The sequence below is a fragment of the Bison bison genome, unplaced genomic scaffold (genome assembly GCF_000754665.1).
Source record: "Bison bison bison isolate TAMUID 2011002044 unplaced genomic scaffold, Bison_UMD1.0 scf7180017864036, whole genome shotgun sequence".
NCBI lineage: Eukaryota > Metazoa > Chordata > Mammalia > Artiodactyla > Bovidae > Bison > Bison bison.
This window is the reverse complement of record NW_011494608.1, coordinates 6,152,378-6,159,320: the sequence shown is the minus strand read 5'-3', so window position 1 is coordinate 6,159,320 and position 6,943 is coordinate 6,152,378. Positions and strand designations below refer to the sequence as shown.

General features: G+C 49.9%; 1 protein-coding gene across 9 annotated transcripts in view; it reads left to right on the top strand.

Annotated features, from left to right (window-relative positions):
• Positions 1 to 6,943, top strand: part of PTK2 (protein tyrosine kinase 2) — a 194,671-nt gene that overhangs the window by 20,531 nt on the left and 167,197 nt on the right. For 2 of the 9 annotated variants that reach the window (XM_010834796.1, XM_010834794.1), the window contains exons 1-2: positions 407 to 1,181; positions 3,820 to 3,916. The gene's annotated coding sequence lies outside the window, so the exon portion shown is untranslated. Of the gene's footprint in view, positions 1 to 406; positions 1,182 to 3,819; positions 3,917 to 6,943 lie in introns of those variants that run through there. The other 7 variants (XM_010834800.1, XM_010834797.1, XM_010834803.1 and 4 more) reach the window with 6 other exon arrangements.

Here is a 6,943-nt window from a genome sequence, read left to right as displayed (position 1 = left end):
AAAAAAAAAAAAAGGCAGAGAGCTTCTAAAGAGCACATGGGTTTTTTTACCTCTTGCAACCAGCTGGAGTCAGAACTTCACTCTGGCTTTATTTAATAGTGCGTAGGTCCTGAGGCTGCAGAGTTGAAGGAGGCTGTCTTGCTCCTAGAATCTCGTATTTGAGTGGAGGGAGGGGCCGACACGTGGGGTCGGATTTGACATCCACACTAGTGGGTGACCCCTTGTGGCTCAGATGGTAAAGGGTCTGCCCGGGGTTCAATGCCTGGGTCAGGAAGATCCCCTGGAGAAGGGAATGCCAACCCACTCCAGTATCCTTGCCTGGACAATTCCATGGACAGAGGACCCTGGCAGGCTACAGTCCATCAGACTGTAGAGAAATCAGACACGACTGAGTGACTAATACACACGTGTTAAACCAGAAGCTACACCCCAAGGGTGCTTGGGCGCAGAACCGTGTCTCTGCTGTTCACTGATGTGTGCTCCAGTGCCTGGTGCTGTGCACGGCACGTCAGTGACTCCAGAGGCCCCTCTGGTGAGTGACAGGACTGGGGGAGCGCAAGAGAGGGGCGTGGCCCCCTCCAGACACGCTCCTGTTCAGTGCGGGCAGGAAGGCCCCGGTGGACGGACTGCCGGTGGCACAGAGGTGTGAGGGAGGGCGCACGTGCTCTGTAAACTGAAGTAGCTTAACTTCGCCCGAATGTAGGCTTCTTCAGAGACACCGATGAAAGATGTTAGACTCTGGAGACCCTTGATCCAGAAGGGTCTCAGGCCCTAAATACAGGAAGCACGTTCCCACTTCAGGTCGACACTTCATATTACACAGCACACGCCGTGTCAGAAAAGCTCCATTGTGTCTTGGGGTCCCATTCTGTTAGTGGTAGCTGGAGTACTGAAATTCTGTGAGCCACTGGTGAACTTTTCATCTTTGGGGGAAGATGAGGATATAGGATAAATGATTGTTTTCTCAGGAATAAAAATAGTCTAAACTCTTGAAGGACAGGAGTCTTCTATTTCTATGTCTTGATTTCTAGTTCCCTGGAGGAATGCCAGGTGTGTTGAGTAGATTCTCAGTATGTGAATAAACGAAGAACACCCTTGGCTCTTGTGCGCACTGTTGTAGCGAGCGTTGTGGTGGGTTCTGGAAGGTGACAGCTGAGAGATGGCCTTTGGCAGGTCTCCAGGTGAGCGCGGGGCAGAGGAGCGTGGGTCACTGACGACAGGGCGAGGGTGAGTGCTGTGGACAGACCACAGGGAGTGCGAGGGGTCATCGCCCCCCTCGGAGCACTCAGCCCCCGGGCTCTTAATTCTCTTTATACCTGCTGCTTATTTCCACATCCTCTGGGCAGCCTTTTAGTAAACCTTCCACAGAGTCAGGCACACGGACTCTTCATGTCCTCTTTCTGGGCTCGGCTTCCTGGAGGTCTCTGTTCTCCCGTGTTCTCAGCTGGCTGTTCTCATGCCTTCCCTGCAGCGTTGCCCCGGTCGTCCTTTGCTCTTGCCCTTCGGCTTCTCTCCAGGGTTGGGTTTCATGTTTGGGGTACCCTTTGTCTTCGTCTTCCTTGACTGACTTCTTTGTCTTGGTCGACCACTGCGTCCAGAGGTGAACCACTTGAGAAGGATGATCGGGGTCTTGGGCGGGGCCGGGCCGCCTCCCACCTTCCCTCCTCCTGAGCCTCTCTGCTCCGACTGTCCTCCTCTCCTGGCCCACAGGAGCTCCTGTTCTGGAAGCTCCTTCCACCGTCAGGTCCTTGCTGAAGCTCCTGTTCTCCTGTGATTGCCTCCTACTTCGTTATGCTTACATTTTGGGGGAGGACCTTCTCCAGTGGCCTCCTGAGGTAGGACGCTTGGGGCAGAAGGTTAGGGCGTGAGCGTGATTGAGGAGGGTGATTAAGGTGTGGCTGGTGTGGAGTTCTGTTGGCGTCGCTCTGATCCATTGCTTCCTGTGCTCCATGTTACTGGTTTTCAGTTCAGAAGCTTATTCTAATTTCTTATTCAATGTAACTTTTTCCCCTCCCATCTTTAGAAGCTTGTAGGAATTTAAAAATTCGGCCAGCTCTTTTAAAATGCCATGAAGTGTGGGTTTCTTTCCATCTACTGTTCTGCTCATTCACTGGGGACCTTCATTTTGGTAACTTCATTCCTCAGTTCTGGGAAAAGTTTTTCAAGTGATTGTGCTGATGCTTTTCTCCTTTCTGTTTCCTTGTTCTTTTTTTCTGGAAGTGTTGTTATCCACGAAACTGTCTTGGCTGATGTATTTTTCTTGTTCTTTCTCTCCAGTATACTTCTGTCCCACCGTCCTTCCCTTTCTTCCTTCATTTTTTTATCCTGCTCTCAGGGAGATGTCTTGAATTTAACTTAACCTTCTTTTTAGTTTTTTGCTTCTGTGTTCATGTTCTTGAATATTCATGAGTATCCTATTTTTGTTTATTGATTGCAGCATCTTCTTACCTCTAGGTTTTTGATTGTAGAGTTTCTGTTTCTCTCAAGTATTTCCTTACCTCCCAATCCTCCAGAACCCTTTCCTTCTGTTTGCCATGGGGAGGGCCTTTTGACTTTTACATCAGGGTATTAGGGGTGGACGATTTGTTGGGGGATCCCCAGTGTATTTTCAGGTCTTTCTTCTTGGTCTGATTATATTCCCCAAGAATATTCTCTAGTCTCTTTCGTGTGGAATTCTGACTACAGAAATCTGGGGGCTGGGTGGGTGTGTGAGGGGTGGGGAGCGCGAGGACCCACCGTTGAGTTTTGTATGGTGATGAAGTCCCCCTGTGTGTAGTCCAGCTGGGCAGGGGGCCTTCAGTTGAGAGCCACTCTGCTTTTCCTGGGAGTGGCCATCAGGGACGGGGCAGCACTCGGACGCCTGGGGCTGAGCTTCTGGCTGCGGCTTGAGCAGACTTGCTGCTCCCTGTGGCCAGGCCCTGGAGAAGGCAATGGCAACCCACCCCAGTACTCTTGCCTGGAAAATCCCATGGACAGAGGAGCCTGGTGGGCCGAAGTCCATGGGGTCGCTAAGAGTCGGATAAGACTGAGCGACCTCACTTTCACTTTTTACTTTCATGCATTGGAGAAGGACATGGCAACCCGCTCCAGTGTTCTTGCCTGGAGAATCCCAGGGACGGTGGAGCCTGGTGGGCTGCTGTCTGTGGGGTCACACAGAGTTGGACACGACTGAAGCGACTTAGCAGCAGTAGCAGTGGCCAGGCCCTGTCCTGCCCGCCCCGGTGCTGCCCTCTCTGAGCCTTCTGGGACACCCCTGTGGAAGTGGAATCGGGTCTTAGTTTTTCCACTGCTGGCTTAGAACCTGGCTTTCTTGGCCTGCTGAGTCATTTACTATGCTTCCAAACTTTCATAGTTTCTGTTTCCTCCAAGTTTTTTTTTTTTCCCGTTTTTAAAAAATTTGTTTTCGTCTTTATCTTCCGTGTGAGAAGCTTTTCTCACAGGCTCCAGAATTCTCTTTTTGCCCTGTCAGTTCTGCCTGAGCTGTGTTTTGTTATTCAATTTTTTTTAATACCTCTTTAGTATAATTTTAGTGGGAGAGGGTGAAGTAGATGTATATATTGTTGGTGATCTTTCCCTGAGCTTACTAGCTAACTCTGTGTCATATTAATGCATGCTTGTTGATACGTTTTAGTAGTCTCCAGGTTTTCACATGTATTTTCTTGACTGAAATGTAGGTTTGAAGACAGGGACTTGATGGCGTGTTTTTACCCTCATGTGTCGTAGGTGATGAGACTGGCTCTGAGAGGGGTGAACACAGTGGCTCTTTGAAAAAGTGGTGGAGAGGTGGTTTTGTAAATGCATGTTGTCTTTCCTTGTCAGGTTCTCGGTGACTGCTATGGAAAGAGGAAGGAGAAAGGAGGAGTGTTTGTAAGTCATCGTGCGACTTCCTCACGGAGTTTTGGTGGCCTTCTGAACTGTGAGTCTGATTCTCTTGCTACACTTGTGTCTTGGTGTTTTGTTTTGTTTTGATTTTTCTTTCCCCTGTCATAGGGTTTTTTTGACACACAGTGGAAACAAACAAGAGGTAGTGAATTTTGCAGAGAAGGTGGGAGGAAAAATAGAAGTCATTTAGTCCCTTCTATATGTGTGCCTTCTGTACTTTATATACCTTTTTGTATATATGGTTAACAACTACAGTAACATCACATGGTTTAGAACAGGGCCAACTCTTTGCAAACCCATGAACTGTAGCCCACCAGGCTCCTCTGTCCATGGGATTCTCCAGGTAAGAATACCGGAGTGGGTTGCCATGCCCTCCTCCAGGGGATCTTCCTGATCCAGGGATCGAACCCATGTCTCTTATGTTTCCTGCAAGTTCTTTAGCACTAGCGTCACTTGGGAAGCCCGGAATGGGGTCTGGTACCTTATAATACCAGGATATGCCTGCTGATGGGTCCTCTCCCCTCTCACATTTGCGTCACTGAGGGACAGTGAGGCTACAGGTCCCAGTGCAGAGCTGGGATGCACACTGTGTCTGACTCAGCCTGTGCCCTGTCCTCTGATACCTGGTTCTCAGGGGCTCTGGATTCAGATGGCAGCTTAGCTACTTACGCTTTACTAACTGCCTACACCTGGCTTTCCCATCCAGCAGGGCGTGATGATAGCCCTTCCCCAGGCACAGGAGGTGAGAGGTATGTGACGTGCTCACAGATGTCAGCAGTGGTCACTCCCTGGGAGGGAAGCTGGGCCCGAGAGACTGGGCTCTTTATGATGTGGCCGTTTTTAGCTGTGGGGTTTGTTTCATGCCCCACAGTGGGGAAGTGGTAGAGTTGAGGTTCTATCCCAGTTTGTCTGATGTCTGAGGACTGCTCTCTGGTGAGTCTGGTGGTGAATTGAGGACAGGCAGCCAGAGAAAATGAATGTGTGTCTCCTGGGGTGCTGGCGTTGGTCAGCACTCTGTTGTACCAATATGTTGTGTTGGTAAAAGCCTCATGAACTTGATGGATTCAGACCTCATGACAGTTTATAACTGTGTTGAATTTCACTTTGGCCAGTGTCCTTGTGTTGGATGTCCAGGTGGCAGGGCCCTGGTTAAAGTTTTTCCACTTCCTTCTGAGGGTCGGTTCACTTTCCTGCTTTGTTCTCTTTTCCCCCAAGCAGCTTCTGTCTCTACAGAGGCTAGGTATTAGGGAAGGGAAATTATGTCATGCAGTTTCAATTTCCGAGCAAGGCCCGGAAGTCTTAGTCCTGTTTTTCCAATTCGCCCCGCTCTTTACTGGCTGTGGGAGGAGCCTGGGCTGCGTGCTGTGATGGTGTTGCAGGTCATGAGGTCACAGCCCAGCTCTTTGCATCCCCCTCCATCCAGATGATACGTTTGTTCCTGTGACTGTAACGTCCACTTGGGTGCAAATCTGTTTCTGAGAGTCTTGGAAATAAAAAAAAAATTATTTCATTTCTGCATCTTTTGTTTGATTCATAGGTGGTTTGTACTAAATACTGAATGAAGGAATGTTTAATGCTTGCCACAAAATAACTTCTTTTAGTAGATCCAAATAAGGCAGAATATCAAGTGTAGCTTTTCAGCAACATTAGAGCTTAAAAATACCTCATCTTGGTACAGGTACAGCACAGGGGACAATATTTACATGAGGGGGCAATATTTAGTAGAAGGCACTCAGAATTCTTCTTGAAATACGATGGAGCGGAAGAAAGGCCTGGCGGGAGGGCAGTGAGACGTCAGGCAGGCCCCTGATGAGCCAGGGGCCTCTTCCCCAGCTCATTGGAGCTTTTAGCACCAGGACTGCTGATAATCTACTGATTCTGGCTTGTCCCCTCCCCACCAGTATTTGAAAATACTTAAGCCCAGAAAGATAACCGTCTAACTGGTGTTCCTCCAGACAGATGGTCAGACAGTAGGAGTCCGTCTTGCCTCCCCCAAAGTCAGCCTGGAGCTGCGATGCTAAGAGCCAGACCCCCATCCCCCGAGTGTGCCATCGTGAGCTCCTGGTCCTCCTGGGCCCTGCAGAGCAGCTCTGCTTCTGGAGCTGCTTTGCCAGAGTTGGTTCTTGGTTCTTGTTTGATTTGGTGTGTGTGTTGGAGGGCAGGAACTTGGGATGGAGGTGTTTTGCAACCTTAATTCTAGGAAGGTGCAGAAAAGTTTTGGAGGAGTTGAATCACTGAAATATGTGTGGAGATCATTTTCAGGGTTAACGTTTGTGGGAAGGTGGTAGACAGGAAGGAAGGCTGCCTCAAGACCCTCTGAAGACCCCCATTTTGTTAATAAAGATGTCTTTTAAGCATCAGGACAAGTGAGTACAACTAAGATAGATTGGACTCTGAGTTCTTGGGGCCGTTTACTCAAAAAACCTGTTTTTTCGTGTCTGGAATTCCAGATACCATCCTGAGACTTCCCTAGGTGCTAAGCAGGATGGACATGGTTCGTGTTCTTGTGTGACACCGGTTTTGTTGGGGTGCTGACCTCTGCCATGGGGAGAGAGTGTGCAGAGAGTGCGGGGGTCCGTGCTCACAGGCCCGGGACCAGCCTGGTCGGCACAGGCCCCCAGGGGCTGCAGTGCCCACGTGGACCCCGGAGGATGAGAGTGTGTGGCCCAGCACACAAGTGTTCAAGGAGCGAAAACGTCTCATGCAAAGGCCCAGGCGAGAGAGCTTGGTCTTTGCGGATATGTGAGTGTAGCTTACTTAGAGCAGTGATTGCAGGTGTTGACAGGTGAAGTGTGCGCAGGTGAGGCTGGAGGGTAGTCAGCAGCCTGACTGTGAAGGAGGGTGCGGAACCCAGGTAAGGAGCTGGAGCTTTATCCTGAGGGCTGTGGGGAAGGACGGCAGGGTGGATTTTTGTTAATTCATGTAATTACCAAGATGGTAGCAGGCGAGATCATGCTGGAAGCAGTGGTTCCCTAGCCTCCCCAGCCCCCAGCTCCACTCTGCATCACCCCCCTTTGTAACTGTCTTCCCTTGTGGACTTTCTGGAAGTTACCTCCGAGAC